The 24947-nt window shown below is 44.9% G+C and overlaps 14 non-coding genes and 2 pseudogenes across 14 annotated transcripts; 6 read left to right on the forward strand and 10 right to left on the reverse strand.

The window, feature by feature from the left end:
- Positions 1 to 2229: 2229 nt before the first annotated feature.
- On the reverse strand, positions 2230 to 2371 carry LOC134988389 (U1 spliceosomal RNA; annotated as a pseudogene).
- Positions 2372 to 2523: 152 nt separating this feature from the next.
- Positions 2524 to 2687, reverse strand: LOC134988404 (U1 spliceosomal RNA). The gene has a single exon (XR_010193880.1). It is a non-coding gene; the product is annotated as a U1 spliceosomal RNA (small nuclear RNA).
- A 615-nt stretch (positions 2688 to 3302) lies between these two features.
- On the reverse strand, positions 3303 to 3465 carry LOC134988386 (U1 spliceosomal RNA). The gene has a single exon (XR_010193868.1). It is a non-coding gene; the product is annotated as a U1 spliceosomal RNA (small nuclear RNA).
- Positions 3466 to 3617: 152 nt separating this feature from the next.
- Positions 3618 to 3781, reverse strand: LOC134988376 (U1 spliceosomal RNA). Its single transcript, XR_010193858.1, has one exon. It is a non-coding gene; the product is annotated as a U1 spliceosomal RNA (small nuclear RNA).
- A 671-nt stretch (positions 3782 to 4452) lies between these two features.
- Positions 4453 to 4615, reverse strand: LOC134988394 (U1 spliceosomal RNA). Its single transcript, XR_010193872.1, has one exon. It is a non-coding gene; the product is annotated as a U1 spliceosomal RNA (small nuclear RNA).
- A 152-nt stretch (positions 4616 to 4767) lies between these two features.
- On the reverse strand, positions 4768 to 4931 carry LOC134988372 (U1 spliceosomal RNA). Its single transcript, XR_010193853.1, has one exon. It is a non-coding gene; the product is annotated as a U1 spliceosomal RNA (small nuclear RNA).
- A 671-nt stretch (positions 4932 to 5602) lies between these two features.
- Positions 5603 to 5765, reverse strand: LOC134988382 (U1 spliceosomal RNA). The gene has a single exon (XR_010193863.1). It is a non-coding gene; the product is annotated as a U1 spliceosomal RNA (small nuclear RNA).
- Positions 5766 to 5918: 153 nt separating this feature from the next.
- On the reverse strand, positions 5919 to 6082 carry LOC134988369 (U1 spliceosomal RNA). Its single transcript, XR_010193850.1, has one exon. It is a non-coding gene; the product is annotated as a U1 spliceosomal RNA (small nuclear RNA).
- Positions 6083 to 6753: 671 nt separating this feature from the next.
- LOC134988388 (U1 spliceosomal RNA) lies at positions 6754 to 6916 on the reverse strand. Its single transcript, XR_010193870.1, has one exon. It is a non-coding gene; the product is annotated as a U1 spliceosomal RNA (small nuclear RNA).
- Positions 6917 to 7060: 144 nt separating this feature from the next.
- Positions 7061 to 7176, forward strand: LOC134988400 (U5 spliceosomal RNA). Its single transcript, XR_010193877.1, has one exon. It is a non-coding gene; the product is annotated as a U5 spliceosomal RNA (small nuclear RNA).
- A 270-nt stretch (positions 7177 to 7446) lies between these two features.
- LOC134988399 (U5 spliceosomal RNA) lies at positions 7447 to 7562 on the forward strand. The gene has a single exon (XR_010193876.1). It is a non-coding gene; the product is annotated as a U5 spliceosomal RNA (small nuclear RNA).
- A 286-nt stretch (positions 7563 to 7848) lies between these two features.
- LOC134988403 (U5 spliceosomal RNA) lies at positions 7849 to 7964 on the forward strand. The gene has a single exon (XR_010193879.1). It is a non-coding gene; the product is annotated as a U5 spliceosomal RNA (small nuclear RNA).
- Positions 7965 to 8238: 274 nt separating this feature from the next.
- Positions 8239 to 8354, forward strand: LOC134988407 (U5 spliceosomal RNA). The gene has a single exon (XR_010193884.1). It is a non-coding gene; the product is annotated as a U5 spliceosomal RNA (small nuclear RNA).
- A 275-nt stretch (positions 8355 to 8629) lies between these two features.
- LOC134988410 (U5 spliceosomal RNA) lies at positions 8630 to 8745 on the forward strand. Its single transcript, XR_010193887.1, has one exon. It is a non-coding gene; the product is annotated as a U5 spliceosomal RNA (small nuclear RNA).
- Positions 8746 to 14105: 5360 nt separating this feature from the next.
- TRNAN-AUU (transfer RNA asparagine (anticodon AUU)) lies at positions 14106 to 14179 on the reverse strand. Its single transcript has one exon. It is a non-coding gene; the product is annotated as a tRNA-Asn (tRNA).
- An 8212-nt stretch (positions 14180 to 22391) lies between these two features.
- Positions 22392 to 22570, forward strand: LOC134988398 (U1 spliceosomal RNA; annotated as a pseudogene).
- The last annotated feature ends 2377 nt before the right edge of the window (positions 22571 to 24947 follow it).

Genomic DNA, 24947 nt, shown 5'->3' on the forward strand with positions numbered 1-24947 from the left:
TGCAAAGAGCTAGGCATTGGAAAATTCAGGGCTATAACGTGTAGATGAAGCACTAACAGGAGGTTTTAAAATTTTCATTCTAGTGTCTTTCGTTTGGGAGAAAAATGCAAAGGTACAATACAGTTTTTCCTTGCCGATATCTCTCTTTTGCAAAGAGATAGGCATTGGAAAATTCAGGGCTATAACGTGTAGATGAAGCACTAACAGGAGGCTTTAAAATTTTCATTCTAGTGTCCTTCGTTTGGGAGAAAAATGCAAAGGTACAATACAGCTTTTCCTTGCCAATATCTCTCTTTTGCAAAGAGCTAGGCATTGGAAAATGCAGGGCTATAACGTGTAGATGAAGCACTAACAGGAGGCTTTACAATTTTCATTCTAGTGTCTTTCGTTTGGGAGAAAAATGCAAAGGTACAATGCAGCTTTTCCTTGCCGATATCTCTCTTTTGCAAAGAGATAGGCATTGGAAAATGCAGGGCTATAACGTGTAGATGAAGCACTAACAGGAGGCTTTAAAATTTTCATTCTAGTGTCTTTCGTTTGGGAGAAAAATGCAAAGGTACAATACAGCATTTCCTTGCCGATATCTCTCTTTTGCAAAGAGATAGGCATTGGAAAATGCAGGGCTATAACGTGTAGATGAAGCACTAACAGGAGGCTTTAAAATTTTCATTCTAGTGTCTTTCGTTTGGGAGAAAAATGCAAAGGTACAATACAGCTTTTCCTTGCCGATATCTCTCTTTTGCAAAGAGATAGGCATTGGAAAATTCAGGGCTATAACGTGTAGATGAAGCACTAACAGGAGGCTTTAAAATTTTCATTCTAATGTCCTTCGTTTGGGAGAAAAATGCAAAGGTACAATACAGCTTTTCCTTGCCGATATCTCTCTTTTGCAAAGAGATAGGCATTGGAAAATTCAGGGCTATAACGTGTAGATGAAGCACTAATAGGAGGCTTTAAAATTGTCATCCTAGTGTCCTTCGTTTGGGAGAAAAATGCAAAGGTACAATACAGCTTTTCCTTGCCGATATCTCTCTTTTGCAAAGAGATAGGCATTGGAAAATTCAGGGCTATAACGTGTAGATGAAGCACTAACAGGAGGCTTTAAAATTTTCATTCTAGTGTCTTTCGTTTGGGAGAAAAATGCAAAGGTACAATACAGCTTTTCCTTGCCGATATCTCTCTTTTGCAAAGAGCTAGGCATTGGAAAATTCAGGGCTATAACGTGTAGATGAAGCACTAACAGTAGGCTTTAAAATTTTCATTCTAGTGTCTTTCGTTTGGGAGAAAAATGCAAAGGTACAATACAGCTTTTCCTTGCCAATATCTCTCTTTTGCAAAGAGCTAGGCATTGGAAAATTCAGGGCTATAACGTGTAGATGAAGCATATCCTACCATCTTTTACTTGTACAACTACTGGAGCTACGTTTGCCATTAATCCAGTGTCCTGTCCATCTTTTGTCCAAAGTGACTCTGGTATCTGAGATGTCATTTCTTCTACTTGGGATGGAGTCCTATTTGTCATAATGGTATGTGACATTAATTTTGATGGGGAATCTAACATGTCTCGCACTTCCTGAGCGTGATTCTCAGGTATGTCCAAGAATACACCTTCAGGAGTACAATAAATGACGCACCCCATTTTACACAGTAAGTCTCTACCCAGGAGATTGGTCGGTGCCGATGCAGCCAGCAAAAAGGAATGCTTGGTATGTAACGGCCCTATTGTAATCTCTGCTGGTTTGCTAACAGGGTAATGCTGGACTACTCCTGTTACTCCTATGGCTGGAATTGTCCTACCAGTGGTTCTCATGCCCACTGTCGAATTTATCACTGATTTGGCCGCCCCTGTGTCTACAAGAAAGTTTAATGATTTACCAGCTACATTGATTGCAATTTTGGGTTCACTCCCAAGGCTTGCAATCAATTTTACTGGCTGCAGATTACAGGTATGGCCACACCCCTGAAGTATTCAAGATGATTTCTTGCAGCAGCTGGGCACTGTAACAGCTCCAGAGCTGCTCTGTAAGGCAAGTAAAAGGGTGTGGGCCCTGCAGCACTACCTGTAGTTCGCATTGTGCGTTGGAAGGCACAAAGTAAGCAGACGGGAGAAGTCAGGATAGTGCGCAAGGGCATAGAAGGGAGCGGCTCAAGAAAAGAGAAGTGGAAACAGGCAGCAAACTAGGCTGGAGAGAGACCTGAGACAAAGAGATCTAAATTATACGAGAGCCGACCAGGGGAAACACAAATTATGCAGTCAAGTGTCCCACATTTGGGGAAATCGCAGGAGCAGCACACCCAGAGTGCAATGGGTGAGCCTTGCCCTGGGAGAAGCACCTTCATGATCATAGTATCTCACCTGGCAGGTAAGTAGGAGTTGGGCTAGAGCTGGGGAGGGTTGCTGCTCGGGTACCCCCCTGTCAAGTGAAGGAGATCCAACTGAGGCAGCACAAGGGAACTCTCGAAAGAAGAACAAGGCTAGAGGAAAATCTGAGACAAAGAAATCTGACTTTTACCAGAGCTGACCAGAGGAAAGCACAAACACAGTCCCCCACTACCACAAATAATGCAGTCGAGTTTCCCACATTTGGGGAAATCACAGGGGTCAGCATACCCAAAATGCAATGAATGAACCTCACCCTCGGAGAACAATCTTCATGACCATGGTATCTCCTATGCAAAATAAGTATGATTTGGGATAGGGCTGGGGAGGGCCGCTGCTCAGGCACATCTCTGTCAAGTAAAGGAGATTCAACAGAGGCAGCACAAGGGAACTCCCATCTGGGGACAACAACTGCAGGGAGAACACATATTTTCAGATGAACATGGGAGGGCAGAAGGCTGCCTAATACTGAAGCACCCCCAAACAACAAACCAAATGCAACAACTAGTACAAGCATTCCTGGGGGAAGTTCTGCAGAAGACGGATTTGCATACGGTGATGTCATCCAAGCAGTGGGCCAAAGTTTGCTGGAACCCTCATCTGCATATGAAAAGAGAAAAGGGGTATGCAGGGCATGGCGGCCTTTTGCGGCGCTTGGATGACCCTTAGTTCGCATTAAACACCCCCACCCTCCTTCGGTGTGGGGCTCATGTTGGCTATGCCCCAGCCCCTGAAGCATTCAAGCTGATTTCTTGCAGCAGCTGGGCACTGTAACAGCTCCAGAGCTGCTCTGTACGGCAAGTAAAAGGGTGTGGGCCCTGCAGCACTACCTGTAGTTTGCATTGTGCATTGGAAGGCACTTAAGAAAAGAGAAGTGGAAACAGACAGCAAACTAGGCTGGAGAGAGACCTGAGACAAAGAGATCTGAATTATACGAGAGCCGACCAGGGGAAACACAAATTATGCAGTCAAGTTTCCCACATTTGGGGAAATCGCAGGAGCAGCACACCCAGAGTGCAATGGGTGAGCCTTGCCCTGGGAGAAGCACCTACGTGATCATAGTTTCTCACCTGGCAGGTAAGTAGGAGTTGGGCTAGAGCTGGGGAGGGTCGCTGCTCGAGTACCCCCCTGTCAAGTGAAGGAGATCCAACTGAGGCAGCACAAGGGAATTCTCGAAAGAAGAACAAGGCTAGAGGAAGATCTGAGACAAAGAAATCTGACTTTTACCAGAGCTGACCAGAGGAAAACACAAACACAGTCCCCCACTACCACAAATAATGCTGTCGAGTTTCACACATTTGGGGAAATCACAGGGGTCAGCATACCCAGAATGCAATGAATGAACCTCACACTGGGAGAATAATCTTCATGACCATGGTATCTCCTATGCAAAATAAGTATGATTTGGGATAGGGCTGGGGAGGGCCGTTGCTCAGGCACATCTCTGTCAAGTAAAGGAGATTCAACTGAGGCAGCATAAGGGAACTCTCATCTGGGGACAACAACTGCAGGGAGAACACATATTTTCAGATGAACATGGGAGGGCAGAAGGCTGCCTAATACTGAAGCACCCCCAAACAACAAACCAAATGCAACAACTAGTGCAAGCATTCCTGGGGGAAGGCCTGCAGCAGATGGATTTGCATATGGTGATGTCATCCAAGCAGTGGGTCAAAGTTGGCTTCAACCCTCGTCTGCATATGAAAAGAGAAAAGGGGCGTGCAGGGCATGGCGGCCTTTTGCGGCCCTTGGATGACCCCTAGTTCGCATTAAACACCTCCACCCTCCTTCGGTGTGGGGCTCATGTTGGCTATGCCCCAGCCCCTGAAGCATTCAAGCTGATTTCTTGCAGTAGCTGGGCACTGTAACAGCTCCAGAGCTGCTCTGTACGGCAAGTAAAAGGGTGTGGGCCCTGCAGCACTACCTGTAGTTTGCATTGTGCATTGGAAGGCACAAAGTAAGCAGACGGGAGAAGTAAGGATAGTGCGCAAGGCCATAGAATGGAGCGGCTTAAGAAAAGAGAAGTGGAAACAGACAGCAAACTAGGCTGGAGAGAGACCTGAGACAAAGAGATCTGAATTATACGAGAGCCGACCAGGGGAAACACAAATTATGCAGTCAAGTTTCCCACATTTGGGGAAATCGCAGGGGCAGCACATCCAGAGTGCAATGGGTGAGCCTTGCCCTGGGAGAAGCACCTTCATGATTATAGTATCTCACCTGGCAGGTAAGTAGAAGTTGGGCTAGAGCTGGGGAGGGTCGCTGCTCGGGCACCCCCCTGTCAAGTGAAGGAGATCCAACTGAGGCAGCACAAGGGAACTCTCGAAAGAAGAACAAGGCTAGAGGAAGAACTGAAACAAAGAAATCTGACTTTTACCAGAGCTGACCAGAGGAAAGCACAAACACAGTCCCCCACTACCACAAATAATGCAGTTGAGTTTCCCACATTTGGGGAAATCACAGGGGTCAGCATACCCAGAATGCAATGAATGAAACTCACCCTGGGAGAACAATCTTCAACACCATGGTCTCTCCTATGCAAAATAAGTATGATTTGGGATAGGGCTGGGGAGGGCCGCTGCTCAGGCACATCTCTGTCAAGTAAAGGAGATTCAACTGAGGCAGCACAAGGGAACTCTCATCTGGGGACAACAACTGCAGGGAGAACACATATTTTCAGATGAACATGGGAGGGCAGAAGGCTGCCTAATACTGAAGCACCCCCAAACAACAAACCAAATGCAACAACTAGTGCAAGCATTCCTGGGGGAAGGCCTGCAGCAGATGGATTTGCATATGGTGATGCCATCCAAGCAGTGGGTCAAAGTTGGCTTCAACCCTCGTCTGCATATGAAAAGAGAAAAGGGGCGTGCAGGGCATGGCGGCCTTTTGCGGCGCTTGGATGACCCCTAGTTCGCATTACACACCTCCACCCTCCTTCGGTGTGGGGCTCATGTTGGCTATGCCCCAGCCCCTGAAGCATTCAAGCTGATTTCTTGCAGCAGCTGGGCACTGTAACTGCTCCAGAGCTGCTCTGTAAGGCAAGTAAAAGGGTGTGGGCCCTGCAGCACTACCTGTAGTTTGCATTGTGCGTTGGAAGGCACGAAGTAAGCAGACGGGAGAAGTCAGGATAGTGCGCAAGGGCATAGAAGGGAGCGGCTCAAGAAAAGAGAAGTGGAAACAGACAGCAAACTAGGCTGGAGAGAGACCTGAGACAAAGAGATCTGAATTATACGAGAGCCGACCAAGGGAAACACAAATTATGCAGTCAAGTTTCCCACATTTGGGGAAATCGCAGGGGCAGCACAACCAGAGTGCAATGGGTGAGCCTTGCCCTGGGAGAAGCACCTTCATGATCATAGTATCTCACCTGGCAGGTAAGTATGAGTTGGGCTAGAGCTGGGGAGGGTCGCTGCTCGGGCACCCCCCCTGTTAAGTGAAAGAGATCCAACTGAGGCAGCACAAGGGAACTCTCGAAAGAAGAACAAGGCTAGAGGAAGATCTGAGATAAAGAAATCTGATTTTTACCAGAGCTGACCAGAGGAAAGCACAAACACAGTCCCCCACTACCACAAATAATGCAGTCGAGTTTCCCACATTTGGGGAAATCACAGGGGTCAGCATACCCAGAATGCAATGAATGAACCTCACCCTGGGAGAACAATCTTCATGACCATGGTATCGCCTATGCAAAATAAGTATGATTTGGGACAGGGCAGGGGAGGGCCGCTGCTCAGGCACATCTCTGTCAAGTAAAGGAGATTCAACTGAGGCAGCACAAGGGAACTCTCATCTGGGGACAACAACTGCAGGGAGAACACATATTTTCAGATGAACATGGGAGGGCAGAAGGCTGCCTAATACTGAAGCACCCCCAAACAACAAACCAAATGCAACAACTAGTGCAAGCATTCCTGGGGGAAGGCCTGCAGCAGATGGATTTGCATATGGTGATGTCATCCAAACAGTGGGTCAAAAATGGCTTCAACCCTCGTCTGCATATGAAAAGAGACAAGGGGCGTGCAGGGCATGGCGGCCTTTTGCGGCGCTTGGATGACCCCTAGTTCGCATTACACACCTCCACCCTCCTTCGGTGTGGGGCTCATGTTGGCTATTCCCCAGCCCCTGAAGCATTCAAGCTGATTTCTTGCAGCAGCTGGGCACTGTAACTGCTCCAGAGACGCTCTGTAAGGCAAGTAAAAGGGTGTGGGTCCTGCAGCACTACCTGTAGTTTGCATTGTGCGTTGGAAGGCACGAAGTAAGCAGACGGGAGAAGTCAGGATAGTGCGCAAGGGCATAGAAGGGAGCGGCTCAAGAAAAGAGAAGTGGAAACAGACAGCAAACTAGGCTGGAGAGAGACCTGAGACAAAGAGATCTGAATTATACAAGAGCCGACCAGGGGAAACACAAATTATGCAGTCAAGTTTCCCACATTTGGGGAAATCGCAGAAGCAGCACACCCAGAGTGCAATGGGTGAGCCTTGCCCTGGGAGAAGCACCTTCATGATCATAGTATCTCACCTGGCAGGTAAGTAGGAGTTGGGCTAGAGCTGGGGAGGGTCGCTGCTCGAGCATCCCCCTGTCAAGTAAAGGAGATACAACTGAGGCAGCACAAGGGAACTCTCATCTGGGGACAACAACTGCAGGGAGAACACATATTTTCAGATAAAAATCTTGGTCATGCTCTGGTTTCTCTTCAGAACGAACAAATCTTTCGCCTTTTACTAAAGATTTCCGTGGAGAGGAGCAAAACCGAGTTTTATTTCAATTTTTGCATGCCCCATCTTTTTGGGGTTTCTTTTATCGGTTTAAAGATAGAATGAGTGTGCTTTAATGTAAGCTCATTTGCATAGAAATGACAGTAAATGTTTGTTTCTTTTCAAACAGTACTTTCTTGAGCATGCTACTTGCTTGAAAGATCTGGGAGCACATGGAATACAGTACAAACCATGCTTATAGCAAGGAGAAGACAGGTGAGAAATCTGCTTTCTTTCAAATTGGGCGCTCACTTTGATCTGAATGAGGACTGCTGGCACGGCACTCAGGCGACAGGTGGAATCTTGGTCATGCTCTGGTTTCTCTTCAGAACGAACAAATCTTTCGCCTTTTACTAAAGATTTCCGTGGAGAGGAGCAAAACTGAGTTTTATCTCAATTTTTGCATGCCCCATATTATTGGGGTTTCTTTTATCGGATTAAAGACAGAACGAGTGTGCTTTCTTGTTAGCTTTAATGTAAGTTTATTTGCATAACAATGACAATAAATGTCTGTTTCTTTTCAAGCAGAACTTTCTTGACCATACTAATTGCTTGAAAGATCTGGGAGCACGTGGAAAAGAGTACAAACCATGCTTATAGCAAGGGGAAGCCTGGTGAGAAATCTGCTTTCTTTCTTTCAAATTGGGTGCTCACTTTGAGCTGAATGAGGACTGCTGGCATGGCACTCAGGCGACAGGTGGAATCTTGGTCATGCTCTGGTTTCTCTTCAGAACGAACAAATCTTTCGCCTTTTACTAAAGATTTCCGTGGAGAGGAGCAAAACTGAGTTTTATCTCAATTTTTGCATGCCCCGTCTTATTGGGGTTTCTTTTATCAGTTTAAAGATAGAACGAGTGTGCTTTAATGTAAGCTCATTTGCATAGAAATGACAGTAAATGTTAGTTTCTTTTCAAACAGAACTTTCTTGACTATACTAATTGCTTGAAAGATCTGGGAGCACATGGAAAAGAGTACAAACCATGTTTATAGCAAGGGGAAGCCTGGTGAGAAATCTGCTTTCTTTCTTTCAAATTGGGTGCTCACTTTGAGCTGAATGAGGACTGCTGGCATGGCACTCAGGCGACAGGTAGAATCTTGGTCATGCTGTGGTTTCTCTTCAGAACGAACAAATCTTTCGCCTTTTACTAAAGATTTCCGTGGAGAGGAACAAAACGGAGTTTTATCTCAATTTTTGCATGCCCCATCTTATTGGGGTTTTATTTTATCGGTTTAAAGATAGAACGAGTGTGCTTTAATGTAAGCTCATTTGCATAGAAATGACAGTAAATGTTTGTTTCTTTTCAAACAGAACTTTCTTGACCACACTAATTGTTTGAAAGATCTGGGAGCACATGGAAAAGAGTACAAACGATGTTTATAGCAAGGGGAAGCCTGGTGAGAAATCTGCTTTCTTTCATTCAAATTGGGTGCTTACTTTGAGCTGAATGAGAACTGCTGGCATGGCACTCAGGCGACAGGTGGAATCTTGGTCATGCTCTGGTTTCTCTTCAGAACTAACAAATATTTCGCCTTTTATTAAAGATTTCCGTGGAGAGGAGCAAAACTGAGTTTTATCTCAATTTTTGCATGCCCCATATTATTGGGGTTTCTTTTATCAGTTTAAAGACAGAACGAGTGTGCTTTCTTGTTAGCTTTAATGTAAGTTTATTTGCATAACAATGACAGTAAATGTTTGTTTCTTTTCAAACAGAACTTTCTTGACCATGCTACTTGCTTGAAAGATCTGGGAGCACATGGAAAACAGTACAAACCATGCAGTATCACAAGAGCCTTTATTTGATCTTTCATGAAGATAGAGCAGAATTGAGGACACGTCAACAATTTCTGCCAAAGGTGGTTCATCTTTCCACATGGTGCCTTTGGCCACTGACACCTTCGTTGAGTCAAAGTCTCTGGCTGTGGTCAGAACTTTGAAAATTTATGTCACCAGAACGGTACAGATTAGGAAAACAGAGGCTCTGTTTGTCCTGTATGCTCCCAACAGGATTGGGTGTCCTGCTTCCATGCAGACCATTATGCGCTGGATCTGTGGTAAGATTCAGCATGCTCATTCCACGGCAGGATTGCCGTTACTGAATTAGGTGAAGACCCATTCTACTAGAAAGGTGGGTTCATCCTGGGCAGCTGGTCGGGGAGTCTCGGCATTGCAACTTTGCCGAGCAGCTATTTAGTAAACACTTTTGCTAAGTTTTACAAGTTTGATACCTTGGCTGATGATAACCTCAAGTTGGGTCATTCGGTGCTGCAGAGTCGTTCGCACTCTCCCACCCGTTCAAGAGCTTTGGTATAACCCCATGGTTCTTAATGTGACCCCAGCATCCTCTAGGTCATATGAGAAAATAGGATTTTAATACCTACCGGTAAATCCTTTTCTCTTAGTACGTAGAGGATGCTGGGCACCCGTCCCAGTCCATACTGTGTCTGCAGTAATTACTTGTGGTTATACACATGTTGTGTTACGGTTCTGCTCAGCTTTTTGCTGCAATTGTTCATGCCGTTGGCTTGTGTTCTGTTGAATGCCACGTTCTGCGGCATGCTTAAGGTGTGAGCTGGTAAGATGCTCACCTTAGTTTAACAATAAATCCTTTCCTCGAAATGTCCGTCTCCCTGGGCACAGTTCCTATAACTGGAGTCTGGAGGAGGGGCATAGAGGGAGGAGCCAGTTCACACCCTTTGAAAGTCTTAAAGTGCCCATGTCTCTTGCGGATCCCGTCTATACCCCATGGTTCTTAATGTGACCCCAGCATCCTCTACGGACTAAGAGAAAAGGATGCCCTTGTGTACTATCCTGACTTCTCCTCCCGTCTGCTTACTTTGTGCCTTCCAACGCACAATGCGAACTACATGTGGTGCTGCAGGGCCCACACCCTTTTACTTGCCTTACAGAGCAGCTCTGGAGCTGTTACAGTGCCCAGCTGCTGCAAGAAATCAGCATGAATGCTTCAGGGGATGGGGCATGGCCAACATGAGCCCCACACCAAAGGAGGGTGGGGGTGTTTAATGCGAACTAGGGGTCATCCAAGCACTGCAAAAGGCCGCCATGCCCTGCATGCCCCTTTTCTCTTTTTATATGCAGATGAGTGTTCCAGCCAACTTTGGCCCACTGCTTGGATGACATCACCGTATGCAAATCCGTCTGCTGCAGACCTTCCCCCAGGAATGCTTGTACTAGTTGTTGGATATGGTTTGATATTTGATGGTGCTTCAGTATTAGGCAGCCTTCCGCCCTCCCATGTTCATCTGAAAAGATGTGGTCTCCCTGCAGTTGTTGTCCCCAGACGAGAGTTCCCTTGTGCTTCCTCAGTTGAATCTCCTTAACTTGACGGGGGAGGGGCTGCCCGAGCTGCCACCCTCCCCAGCCCTATCCCAATTCATACTTATTTTACATATTAGATATCTTGATCATGAAGATTGTTCTCACAGGGTGAGGTTCATCCATTATATTTTAAAATAGGAAGGTACAAATTACATATTTGAATTGCATCTATGTGCTGGATTCAAATGCCCCCCCCCCCTTCCTTTCTCAATTGTGCCCGTCAGCAGCTATTCTAAGGTTGCTGCCAATGGGTGTGACACATTAATTTCTTCTGTGGGGTACACTGGACTCCACAAGGATTCACATTGGGGTGTAGAGTAGGATCTTGATCTGAGGCACCAACCGGCTCAAAGCTTTTGACTGTTCCCAAGATGCTCAGCGCATCCTCCTCTATAACCCCGCTTCCATGAACAGGGAGCTCAGTTTGTAGTTGGTGCCTTCAGTAGCAGGCCACTTAACAGGGGCCTGCCTCAGGCAGCCTATTCTTAGCTATTAATTTTGACAAGAAAAGAAGAACTTGTTTTATGAGAATCTACAAGGGCTGCAGCAGGCTAGGTCTAATAGACATCTTTACTGCAGCTTCATCACTCCCAGCGGCGCTGTATACTCCCGTGCCCTGGTTGCTGGGTCACTGCAGCGGAGGCTCCGGTTTCTTCCTAAGGTCAGTCACACACACACCGCCCTTCCGGATCACGAGGCCGCTGATTAAGGGGAGCGTGGCCGTAGGGGGTGGGCCGTGTGCGCACTGGGGTGGACACTGATTACTGGGCAGCCGCTCCACTAGCCACCAGGTACAGTTAAGGAGCACAGGTCTGGGGGTTTTTCTCCTATATTAACCCAATTTTGTACTGCCCGCAGCGCATTGTGATAGGTAATAGGGCCTGATTCAGGTTGGATTGCAATCACAATAAGCGATCCAACTGCAAAAATTGCTAAGATCATACGCATGTGCCTGCATGCGATCGCCTCTGCCTGTCAATCGGGGCAGGGGGGGAGAGTGGGGTCAGCAACACTCCATTTCCAAGTCAGGGATGGAGCAGTGCGGGGGCAAGGCTTCAAAATGGGGTCTGCAATGGAGGAGACACAGGGGGCGTGGTCACAGCGGCTGTATGACATCACATTCAGCCGCTGTGATCACAAAAATGGTGGCGGCTTCCTGCGCGCACATACAGTCTGCACCAGCAGGAGGCTACACCATTGTTTATGATCACGCTGAACTGCAGTGCGACTGCAATTACAGCATGGTCAAGAAGGGAGGTGTCATACTGGGTGGCCATGCCCTGTCACTGTGCAGGAGCCAGCACCGCTTACACACTAGTCCCCGGGTGCAGCCCCCAACCCCCGGGACACCCGGAGCAATAAAATGTAGATTCAGGCCACCAGGCCACGCCCCTACCTATGAAATCATGCCTCCTTTTTACCATTGCGCTGCTTATTTGCACGTACTGCATTACAATCTCCCTCGCCACCTCTCTGGGTGTCACCAGTGATAGTGACACCTCTGCCATGCTTGTAGCAGCTGGTCCAAAGATCTATGCCTCAAGCCCTGAGTGTTTGGCCCTTGTGACTTGTTGATCATCATAGCGAAGCAGATGCTTACAGAAAACTGCAGGGGCTTAGATTGAAAATAAAAAAAATTGATGGGTATAAGGTAGAGAGGAGCGGGTTCGGTTCTCCGAGAACCGAATTCCCCACGAACTCCACGTGGTTTACACTGGTCTGAGGCAGGCTCGGTTGTTCCCGCCTGACTCGGAAAACCTGAACAAGGGAAAATGTCATCATCCCGCTGTCGGATTCTCGCGAGATTCGGATATTATAATTAGAGCTGCGCGTTGCCGCCATTTTTACTCGTGCATTGAAGAGAGAGCGGAGAGGACGTGGCTATGTTCTCTCAGTGGAAATCTCAATATCAGTGCTCAGTATCAGTGGTTACCTATTGCTGCTCAGTAATACTAGTAGTGTGTCTCTCTTGCTCAGTGTCAGTTCTCAGTAGTATCCTCATCAGTGCTCAGTATCACTGCTCATTGTCTTGTGCTGCATTGTGGTGCTCAGCATACTACAGTACATTACTAATAGTCCAGTGCTGCATCTTGCTGCTCAGTGTCAGTTCTAGTATCCTCATCAGTGCTCACTATCACTGCTCATTGCATTGTGGTGTTCTATATACTACAGTAATATAGTAACATATAGTAACATAGTTTTTGAGGTTGAATAGAGGCAAATTGCCCATCGTGTTCAACCTGTTTTAAGTTGTGATGATTCTACATACTTGCTGAATAATGTTTTATGACTAGTTAGCTACTAAAACTCATGTTACCCCCGGATTAACCATGTTGATATTTTAAGTATTATAACCTTGGATAGCTTTTTCATTCAGAAATGTATCCATTCCTTTTTTAAATCCAATTACAGAGTCCGCCATTACCACCTTCCCTGGCAGGGAATTCCACATCCTGATTGCCCTAACAGTGAAGAACCCTTTCCTCCATTGCGTTCTGAACTTTCCTCCAGTCGCAGCGAGTGACCACGTGTTCTTTTAATAAATAATTCCTCTGATAACTCTTTGTTATGTATCTTTACATATTTGAAGATATTAATAATATCTCCTCTTAGGCACCTCTTTTCTAGTGTATACATATTCAGCCTAGTAAGTCTTTCCTTATAGTCCAGTACTTTTAGGCCTTTAATCAATTTAGTCTTCAGGATCTCTCAGACTTCCATGAGCAGCAGAGTAGTGCAATGGAAGGATGCTGGGCCCATAACCCAGAGGTCGATTGATCGAAACTATCCTCTGCTATGTGCATTTTTTTTTTATAATTAAAGTAATCAAAAACTGGGATTGATATTTTGGCTCTTTTATTTTTACTTAAAGTACAATAACTTTTATCATTTTAATTTGTTTTAATAGTATATTGACAGCATTGTTTTCTTTAAAAAATCCACTTAATTTTCTTTACCCTATTACTGAAATGGTAATTGACAAAAACAAACTACATTGTCATCAGAAGAGCAATGCAAAATGTACAAGTGATATATTAAAATCATCTTCCATCTTGAATTTCAATGATGCATTCGGACAACAATTTTGTGAGAAACATCTTCACCCATAAAGAAAGATTTTCTTAATTCCTTACCTGTGTGCTGATTAGATATTACCTTGTTTTCACATTAAACAGACTTCCACATGAGAAAGCAGCAAGGATGCAGTAACGTTTATGTTTCCTGGTTTCCTGTATTATTTCAGTAGACATTGAAATGAGGATGCATCTTGCTGCCTTTCCAATGAAGCAAGTTTAATTCAGTAATAGGTGAAAAAACATTCCTACAAAGGTGTTAATCAGAGATTTGGCTTTGTGGACACTTTTCAGAGAGCAAATTTGTTAGCATAAAAATAAAGTCAGAAAATGAAGAGCTGTTTAATCACTCAATTGGACTTTTCTGCCAGCATAATTTTTTTTTCTCTGCAATCCACTGCTAAATTGTGCTTCCTAGCTGTTTTTTATAAAATCACTTAATTAAATCTAACTCTGATTACATCAGAGAAGGCCAGGTACCCTACACCATAAGAGGGGGTTTGAAATTTTGACTTGTCTACTTAAAGATCACCAAAATCTGATCACAAGGTTAATTACATCCCTGGGTGGAATTGAACCACCAACCTTTTGGTTAATAGCCAAACATGCTAACCGATTGCACCACAGAGACACCTCGTAAAAGTCCATTCTGACAAAGGCTAATAAGCATTCATCTAGAACGTTTCCTAGAAAAACTTTAAAAAGTCAATAATCTGGAGAGTTTTGGTAAGAAACACATTGCTACTTTCCCATGATGAGTGAGTGCTTCAGGATCTCTTGCACTTACATGAGCAGCAAAGTACTGCAACGGAAGCATGCTGGGCCCATAACCCAGAGGTAGGCAGATTGAAACTATCTTCTGCTATATGCATTGTTTTTTGTTAATTATAGTAATCCAAAACTGGGATTGATATTTTGGCTCTTTTATTTTTACTTAAAGTAAAATAACTTTTACCATTTTAATTTGTTTTAATAGTATATTGACAGTATTGTTTTCTATCAAAAATCCACTTAATTTTCTTTACCCTATTATTAAAATGGTAATTGACAAAAACAAACTACATTGTCACCAGAAGAGCAGTACAAAATGTACAAGTGATATATTAAAATCATCTTTCCAGCTTGAATTTCAATGATGCTTTGGTGCAACAATTTTGTGAGAAACATCTTCACCCATAAAGAAAGATTTTCTTAATTCCTTACCTGTGTGCTGATTAGATATCACCTTGTTTTCACATTAAACAGACTTCCCCATGAGGAAGCAGCAAGGATGCAGTGACGTTTATGTTTCCTGGTGTCAACCTGTATTATTTCAGTAGACATTGAAATGAGGATGCATCTTGCTGCCTTTCCAATGAAGCAAGTTTAATTCAGTAATAGGTGAAAAACCATTCCTACAAAGGTGTTAATCAGAGACTTGGCTTTGTGGACACTTTTCAGAGAGCAAATTTGTTAGCATAAACATAAAATCAGAAAATGAAGAGCTGTTTCGTCACTCAATTGGACTTTTCTGCCAGCATAATTTTTTTTCTCTGCAACCCACTGCTAAATTGTGCTTCCTAGCTGTTTTTTTTATAAAATCACTTAATTAAATCTAACTCTGATTACATCAGAGAAGGCCAGGTACCCTACACCATAAGAGGGGGTTTGAAATTTTGACTTGTCTACTTAAAGATCACCAAAATCTGATTACAAGGTCAATTACATCCCTGGGTGGGATTGAACCACCAACCTTTTGGTTAATAGCCAAACATGCTAACCGATTGCGCCACATAGACACCTTGCAAAAGTAAATACTGACAAAGGCTAATAAGCATTCATCTAGAACGTTTCCTAGAAAAACTTTAAAAAGTCAATAATCTGGAGAATTTTTGTAAGAAACACATTGGTACTTTCCCATGATGAGTGAGTGCTTCAGGATCTCTTTCACTTACATGGGCTATTAATCAAAAGGTTGGTGGTTCAATCCCACCCAGGGATGTAATTGACCTTGTGATCAGATTTTGGTGATCTTTAAGTAGACAAGTCAAAATTTCAAACCCCCTTTTATGGTGTAGGGTACCTGGCCTTCTCTGACGTAATCAGAGTTAGATTTAATTAAGTGATTTTATAAAAAACAGCTAGGAAGCACAATTTAGCAGTGGGTTGCAGAGAAAAAAATAACATTTTAAACCTACCGGTAAATTTTTTTCTCTCGTAGTCCGTAGAGGATGATGGGGACTCCGTAAGGACCATGGGGGATAGACGGGCTCCGCAGCAGACATGGGCACTTTAAGAAAGACTTTAGATCTGGGTGTGCACTGGCTCCTCCCTCTATGCCCCTCCTCCATACCTCAGTTAGAGAAACTGTGCCCAGAGGAGACGGACAGTACGAGGAAAGGATTTTTGTTAATCCAAGGTCAAGATTCATACCAGCCACACCAATCACACCGTATAACTTGTGATATACTACCCAGTTAACAGTATGAAAACAACATAGCATCAGTCCAAGACCGATGAAAACTAACATATAACCCTTATGTAAGCAATAACTATATACAAGTCTTGCAGAAGTAGTCCGCACTTGGGACGGGCACCCAGCATCCTCTACGGACTACGAGAAAAAGATTTACCGGTAGGTTTAAAATCTTATTTTCTCTTACGTCCTAGAGGATGCTTGGGATTCCGTAAGGACCATGGGGATTATACCAAAGCTCCCAAACGGGCTCCTGCGGATGACTCTGCAGCACCGATTGAGCAAACAGGAGGTCCTCCTCAGCCAGGGTATCAAACTTATAGAACTTTGCAAAGGTGTTTGAACCCGACCAAGTAGCAGCTCGGCACAGCTGTAGTGCCGAGACCCCTCGGGCAGCTGCCCAAGAAGAGCCCACCTTCCTAGTGGAATGGGCCTTGACTGAATTAAGCAACGGCAATCCCGCCATAGAATGCGCCTGCTGAATCGTGTTACAGATCCAGAGAGCAATAGTCTGCTTTGAAGCAGGGGTGCCAATCTTGTTGGCTGCATACAGGACAAACAGTGCTTCTGTTTTTCTGACTCTAGCCGTTCTGGCCACGTAAATTTTCAAAGCCCTGACCACATCAAGGGACTCGGAATCCTCCAAGTCACGCGTAGCCACAGGCACCACAATAGGTTGGTTCATATGAAAGGATGAGTCCACTTTTAGCAGGAATTGAGGACGGGTCTGCAATTCCGCTCTATCCATATGGAAAACCAGATAGGGGATTTTATGTGATAAAGCTGCTAATTCCGACACTCGCCTAGCGGAAGCCAAGGCTAATAACATGACCACCTTCCAAGTGAGATATTTAAACTCCACCATTTTAAGTGGTTCAAACCATAACCTTAACACCACGTTAAGGTCCCAAGGGACCACCGGAGGTACAAAAGGAGGCTGAATATGCAGTACTCCCTTCACAAAAGTTTGTACTTACTTCAGGAAGAGAGGCCAATTCCTTTTGAAAGAAAATGGATAAGGCCAAAATCTGAACCTTAATAGAGCCTAATTTTAGGCCCAAATTCACTCCAGTTTGTAGGAAGTGAAGGAAGTGGCCCAGGTGGAATTCTTCCGTATGAGCATTCCTGGCCTCACACCAAGAAACATATTTTCGCCATATACAGTGATAATGTTTAGATGTCACGTCCTTCCTAGCCTTTATTAGCGTAGGAATGACCTCATCTGGAATACCCATTTCCGCTAGGATCCGGCGTTCAACCGCCATGCCGTCAAACGCAGCTGCGGTAAGTCTTGGAACAGACAGGGCCCCTGTTGCAACAGGTCCTGTCTTAGAGGAAGTGGCCACGGATCTTCTGTGAGCATTTCCTGCAGATCTGGATACCAGGTCCTTCGCGGCCAATCTGGAACAATGAGAATTGTTCTTACTCCTCTTTTTCTTACTATTATCAACACCTTGGGTATGAGAGGTAGAGGAGGAAATACATAGACCGACCGGAACACCCACGGTGTCACTAGGGCGTCTACAGCTACTGCCTGAGGGTCTCTTGACCTGGTGCAATACCTCTGTAGCTTTTTGTTGAGGCGGGACGCCATCATGTCTATCTGGAACAGTCCCCACCGACTTGCAATCTGTGCGAAGACTTCCTGATGGAGTCCCCACTCTCCTGGATGTAGGTCGTGTCTGCTGAGGAAGTCTGCTTCCCAGTTGTCCACTCCCGGAATGAACACTGCTGACAGTGCGCTTACATGATTCTCCGCCCAGCGAAGAATTCTGGTTGCTTCCGCCATCGCCACTCTGCTCCTTGTGCCGCCTTGGCGGTTTACATGAACTACTGCGGTGACGTTGTCTGACTGGATCAGAACTGGTTGGTCGCGAAGTAAGGTCTCCGCTTGACATAGGGCGTTGTATATGGCCCTTAGCTCCAGGATGTTGATGTGAAGACAAGTCTCCTGACTTGACCAAAGACCTTGGAAATTTCTTCCCTGTGTGGCTGCTCCCCAACCTCGGAGGCTCGCGTTCGTGGTCACCAGGATCCAGTCCTGAATGCCGAACCTGCGGCCCTCTAGAAGGTGAGCACTCTGCAGCCACCACAGGAGAGATACCCTGGCCCTGGGGGACAGGGTGATCAACTGATGAATCTGTAGATGTGACCCAGACCATTTGTCCAGTAGGTCCCATTGCAAGATCCTCGCATGGAACCTGCCGAAGGGAATGGCCTCGTATGATGCCACCATCATTCCCAGGACTCGAGTGCAGTGATGCACTGACACCTGTTTTGGTTTCAATAGGTTCCTGACCAGAGTCATGAGTTCCTGGGCCTTTTCTATCGGAAGATAAACCCTTTTCTGGTCCGTATCCAGAATAATGCCCAAGCAAAGTCAGACGAGTCGTAGGAACCAACTGCGACTTCGGGATATTGAGAATCCAGCCGTGTTGCTGTAACACCTTCAGTGAAAGTTATACGCTGTTCAGCAACTGCTCTCTTGATCTCGCTTTTATGAGGAGATCGTTCAAGTACGGGATAATTGTGACACCTTGCTTTCGCAGGAGCACCATAATTTCCGTCATTACCTTGGTGAAAATTCTCGGAGAAAATTCTGGAGAGACCAAACGGCAACGTCTGAAATTGGTAATGACAATACTGTACCGCAAATCTTAGGTACGCCTGATGAGGTGGATAAATGAGTACATGAAGGTATGCATCCTTTATGTCCAGAGATATCATAAAATCCCCCCCTTCTAGGCTGGCGATGACCGCTCTTAGCGATTCCATCTTGAACTTGAACCTTTTCAAGTATAGGTTCAGGGATTTTAAATTTAATATGGGTCTGACCAAACCGTCCGGTTTTGGGACTACAAACAGGGTCGAATAATTTCCCTTTCCTTGTTGAAGCAGGGGAACCTTGACCACCACCTGTTGAAGATACAATTTGTGAATTGCATTTAACACTATCTCCCTTTCCTGGGGAGAAGATGGTAGGGCCGATTTGAAAAACCGGCGAGGAGGCACTTCTTCGAATTTCAGCTTGTAACCCTGAGAAACAATTTCTATTGCCTAGGTATCCACCTGCGAATGAACCCAGATGTGGCTGAAAACTCGAAGACGTGCCCCCAACTGGGCGGACTCCTTTAGCGGAGCCCCAGCGTCATGCGGTGGATTTTGTAGAGGCCAGGGAGGACTTCTGTTCCTGGGAACTAGCTGTGTTGTGCAGCTTCTTCCCTCTGCCCTTACCTCTGGCAAGAAAGGACGCACCTCGTACTTTCTTGTTTCTCTGTGATCGAAAGGACTGCATTTGATAATGTGGTGCTTTCTTAGGCTGTGAGGGAATATAAGGCAAAAAATTTGATTTACCAGCTGTAGCTGTGGAGACTAGGTCCGAGAGACCTTCCCCAAACAATTCCTCACCCCTGTAAGGTAAAACCTCCATATGCCTTTTTGAGTCGGCATCACCTGTCCATTGCCGGGTCCATAGGACTCGTCTAGCAGAAATCGACATAGCGTTTATTCTAGAACCCAGTAGACTAATGTCACTTTGAGCATCTCTCATATATAGGACAGCATCTTTTATATGCCCTATGGTCAATAACATAGCATCCTTATCTAGGGTCTCAATCTCTGCTGATAAGGTATCTGTCCATGCTGCCACTGCGCTACAACCCCGGCCGACGCAATCGCCGGTCTGAGTAAGGTACCAGAATGTGTGTAAATGGACTTTAGGGTAACCTCCTGCTTGCGGTCAGCAGGGTCCCTGATGGTAGCCGTATCCTGGGATGGCAGCGCTACCTTTTTGGATAAGCGTGTCAATGCTTTATCCACCCTAGGGGAGGATTCCCACCGTATCCTGTCCATTGGCGGGAAAGGATACTCCATAAGAATCCTTTTGGGAATCTGCAGCTTTTTGTCTGGAGATTCCCAAGCTTTTTCACATAATTCGTTCAACTCATGTGAGGGGGGAAAGGTTATCTCAGGTTTCTTTCCCTTATACATGTGTACCCTCGTGTCAGGGACAGGGGACTCTGTGATGTGCAAAACATCTTTTATTGCAATAATCATATATCGAATACATTTAGCCAATTTTGGCTGTAACTTTGCATCATCGTAGTCGACACTGGAGTCAGAATCCGTGTCGGTATCTGTGTCAACTATTTGGGATAGTGGGCGCTTTTGAGACCCCGAAGGTCCCTGCGACATAGGGACAGGCATGGGTTGACTCCCTGACTGTTCCCTAGCTTCAGCTTTGTCTAATCTCTTGTGTAATAAGTTTACATTAGCACTTAAAACATTCCACATATCCATCCAGTCAGGTGTCGGCGTTGTCGATGGAGACACCACATTAATTTGCTCCTGCTCCTCTCTAGGAGAGCCTTCTACCTCAGACATGTCGACACACGTGTACCGACACACCATACACTCAGGGAATCCTCTTATCTGAGGACAGTTCCCCAACAAGGCCCTTTGGAGAGACAGAGAGAGAGAGTATGCCAGCACACACCCCAGCGCTATATGACCCAGGAAAAAAACACAATAATTTTATGTTTACCCAGTAGCGCTGTATTTCCATATATATATGCGCCTAATTATGTGCCCCCCTCTTCTTTAAGACCCTCTTTCTACCGTGGTATAAGCAGGGGAGAGTCCGTGGAGCTTCCCCTCAGCGGTGCTGTGGAGAAAATGGCGCTGGTGAGTGCTGAGGGAGAAGCCCCACCCCCTCAGCGACGGGCTTCTGTCCCGCTCAAATATAGTAAAAAAATGGCGGGGGCTCTTATATATATATACAGTGCCTAGCTGCATATATATTTATTTTGCCAAAGAGAGGTCTATATTGCTGCCCAGGGCGTCCCCCCTGCGCCCTTCACCCTTACACTGACTGCCGTGTGTGAGGTGTATGGGAGCAATGGAGCACAGCTTTACTGCTGTGCGTTACCTCAGTGAAGATCATGAAGTCTTCCGCCGCCTCTGAAGTCTTCTTTTCTTCTCATACTCACCCGGCTTCTATCTTCCGGCTCTGCGAGGGGGACGGCGGCGCGGCTCTGGGACGGACGGCGAGGGTGAGACCTGCGTACCGATCCCTCTGGAGCTAATGCTGTACAGTAGCCTAAGAAGCAGAGCCTATCAACTCACAGAAGTATGTGTGCATCTCTCCCCTCCGCCCCTCGATGCAGGGAGTCTGTTGCCAGCAGGCTCCCTGAAAATAAAAAAATCTAACAAATATACTTTCTGTCAGGAAACTCAGGAGAGCTCCCTGAAAAGCACCCAGTCTCCTCTGGGCACAGTAGTAAACTGAGGTCTGGAGGAGGGGCATAGAGGGAGGAGCCAGTGCACACCCAGATCTAAAGTCTTTCTTAAAGTGCCCATGTCTCCTGCGGAGCCCGTCTATCCCCCATGGTCCTTACGGAGTCCCCAGCATCCTCTAGGACGTAAGAGAAAAATTATGCTGGCAGAAAAATCCAATTGAGTGATTAAACAGCTCCAGAGCTGCTCTGTAAGGCAAGTAAAAGGGTGTGGGCCCTGCAGCACTACCTGTAGTTTGCATTGTGCATTGGAAGCCTAGTTTGCTGTCTGTTTCCACTTCTTTTTTCTTGAGCCCCTCCCGTCTATACCCTTGTGCACTATCCTGACTTCTCCTCCCGTCTGCTTACTTTGTGCCTTCCAATGCACAATGCAAACTACAAGTAGTGCTGCAGGGCCCACACCCTTTTACTTGCCTTACAGAGCAGCTCTTGAGCTGTTACAGTGCCCAGCTGCTGCAAGAAATCAGCGTGAATGCTTCAGGGGCTGGGGCATGGCCAACATGAGCCCCACACTGAAGGAGGGTGGGGGTGTTTAATGCGAACTAGGGGTCTCGCACAATGCGAACTACAGGTAGTGCTGCAGGGCCCACACCCTTTTACTTGCCTTACAGAGCAGCTCTGGAGCTGTTACAGTGCCCAGCTGCTGCAAGAAATCAGCTTGAATGCTTCAGGGGCTGGGGCATAGCCAACATGAGCCCCACACTGACGGAGGGTGGAGGTGTTTAATGCGAACTAGGGGTCATCCAAGTGCCGCAAAAGGCCGCCATGCCCTGCACGCATCTTTTCTCTTTTCATATGCAGACGAGGGTTGAAGCCAACTTTGACCCTCTGCTTGGATGACATCGCCATATGCAAATCCATCTGCTGCAGGCCTTCCCCCAGGAATGCTTGCACTAGTTGTTGCATTTGGTTTGTTGTTTGGGGGTGCTTCAGTATTAGGCAGCCTTCTGCCCTCCCATGTTCATCTGAAAATATGTGTTCTCCCTGCAGTTGTTGTCCCCAGATAAGAGTTCCCTTGTGCTGCCTCAGTTGAATCTCCTTTACTTGACAGAGATGTGCCTGAGCAGCGGCCCTCCCCAGCCCTATCCCAAATCATACTTATTTTGCATAGGAGATACCATGGTCATGAAGACTGTTCTCCCAGGGTGCGGTTCATTCATTGCATTCTGGGTATGCTGACCCCTGTGATTTCCCCAAATGTGGGAAACTCGACTGCATTATTTAATGCGAACTAGGGGTCATCCAAGCACCGCAAAAGGCCGCCATGCCCTGCATACCCCTTTTCTCTTTTCATAAGCAGACGAGGTTTGAAGCCAACTTTGACCCACTGCTTGGATGACATCACTTGCTGCCTTTCCAATGAAGCAAGTTTAATTTAATAATAGGTGAAAAACCATCCCTACAAAGGTGTTAATCAGATACTTGGCTTTGTGGACACTTTTCAGAGCACAAATTTGTTAGCATAAAAATAAAGCCAGAAAATGAAGAGCTGTTTAATCACTCAATTGGATTTTTCTGCCAGCATATTTCTTTTTCTCTGCAACCCACTGCTAAATTGTGCTTCGTGGCAGTTTTTTTTATAAAATCACTTAATCAAATCTAACTCTGATTACATCAGAGAAGGCCAGGTACCCTACACCATAAGATGTGGTTTGAAATTTTTACTTGTCTACTTAAAGATCACCAAAATCTGATAACAAGGTCAATTACGTCCCTAGGTGGGATTGAACCACCAACCTTTTGGTTAACAACTGAACACGCTAACTATTTGCGCCTCAGAGACACTTTGCGAAAGTACATACTGACAAAGGCTAATAAGCATTCATCTAGAACGTTTCCTAGAAAAACTTTAAAAAGTCAATAATCTGGAGAGTTTTTGTAAGATGTTCCTTCCATCAACCAATGAAGAAACACATTGGTACTTTCCCATGATGAGTGAGTACTTCAGGATCTCTTGCACTTACATGTGCAGCAGAGGACTACAATGGAAGCATGCTGGGCCTATAACCCAGAGGTAGGCAGATTGCAACTGTCCTCTGCTATATGCATTTTTTTTGTTAATTAAAGTAATCCAAAACTGGGATTGATATTTTGGCTCTTTTATTTTTACTTAAAGTACAATAACTTTTACTGTTTTAATTTGTTTTAATAGTATATTGACAGTATTGTTTTCTTTCAAAAATCCACTTAATTTTCTTTACCCTATTATTAAAATGGTAAGTGACAAAAACAAACTACATTGTCACCAGAAGAGCAATACAAAATGTACAAGTGATATATTAAAATCATCTTTTCAGCTTGAATTTCAATGATGCATTGAGGTAACGATTTTGTGAGAAACATCTTCACCCTTAAATAAAGATTTTCTTAATTCCCTACCTGTGTGCTAATTAGATATCACCTTGTTTTCACATTTAACAGACTTCCACATGAGAAAGCAGCAAAGATGCAGTGGCGTTAATGTTTCCTGGTGTCAACCTGTATTATTTCAGTAGACATTGAAATGAGGATGCATCTTGCTGCCTTTCCAATGAAGCAAGTTTAATTTAGTAATAGGTTAAAAACCATCCCTACAAAGGTGTTAATCAGAGACTTGGCTTCGTGGACACTTTTCAGAGAACAAATTTGTTAGCATAAAAATAAAGCCAGAAAATGAAGAGCTGTTTAATCACTCAATTGGATTTTTCTGCCAGCATTTTTCTTTTTCTCTGCAACCCACTGCTAAATTGTGCTTCCTAGCTGTTTTTTTTATAAAATCACTTAATCAAATCTAACTCTGATTACATCAGAGAAGGCCATGTATCCTACACCATAAGATGGGGTTTGAAATTTTGACTTGTCTACTTAAAGATCACCAAAATCTGATAACAAGGTCAATTACGTCCCTGGGTGGGATTGAACCACCAACCTTTTGGTTAATAGCCTTATACACTAACTGATTGCGCCACAGCGACACTTTTCAAAAGTACATACTGACAAAGGCTAATAAGCATTCATCTAGAATGTTTCCTAGTAACATTTTAAAAAGTCAATAATGTGGAGAGTTTTTGTAAGATGTTTCTTCCATCAACCAATGAAGAAACACATTGGTACTTTCCCATGATGAGTGAGTGCTTCAGGATCTCTTGCACTTACATGTGCAGCAGAGTACTGTAATGGAAGCATGCTGGGTCCATAACCCAGAGGTAGGCAGATTGAAACTATCCTCTGCTATATGCATTGTTTTTTGTTAATTAAAGTAATCCAAAACTGGGATTGATATTTTTGCTCTTTTATTTTTACTTAAAGTACAATAACTTTTACCATTTTAATTTGTTTTAATAGTATATTGACAGTATTGTTTTCTTTCAAAAATCCACTTAATTTTCTTTACCCTATTATTAAAATGGTAATTGACAAAAACAAACTACATTGTCACCAGAAGAGCAGTACAAAATGTACAAGTGATATATTAAAATCATCTTTCCAGCTTGAATTTCAATGATGCCTTGGTGCAACAATTTTGTGAGAAACATCTTCACCCATAAAGAAAGATTTTCTTAATTCCTTACCTGTGTGATGATTAGATATCACCTTGTTTTCACATTAAACAGACTTCCCCATGAGGAAGCAGCAAGGATGCAGTGACGTTTATGTTTCCTGGTGTCAAC

Source organism: Pseudophryne corroboree, unplaced genomic scaffold, assembly GCF_028390025.1.
Source record: "Pseudophryne corroboree isolate aPseCor3 unplaced genomic scaffold, aPseCor3.hap2 scaffold_1058, whole genome shotgun sequence".
NCBI lineage: Eukaryota > Metazoa > Chordata > Amphibia > Anura > Myobatrachidae > Pseudophryne > Pseudophryne corroboree.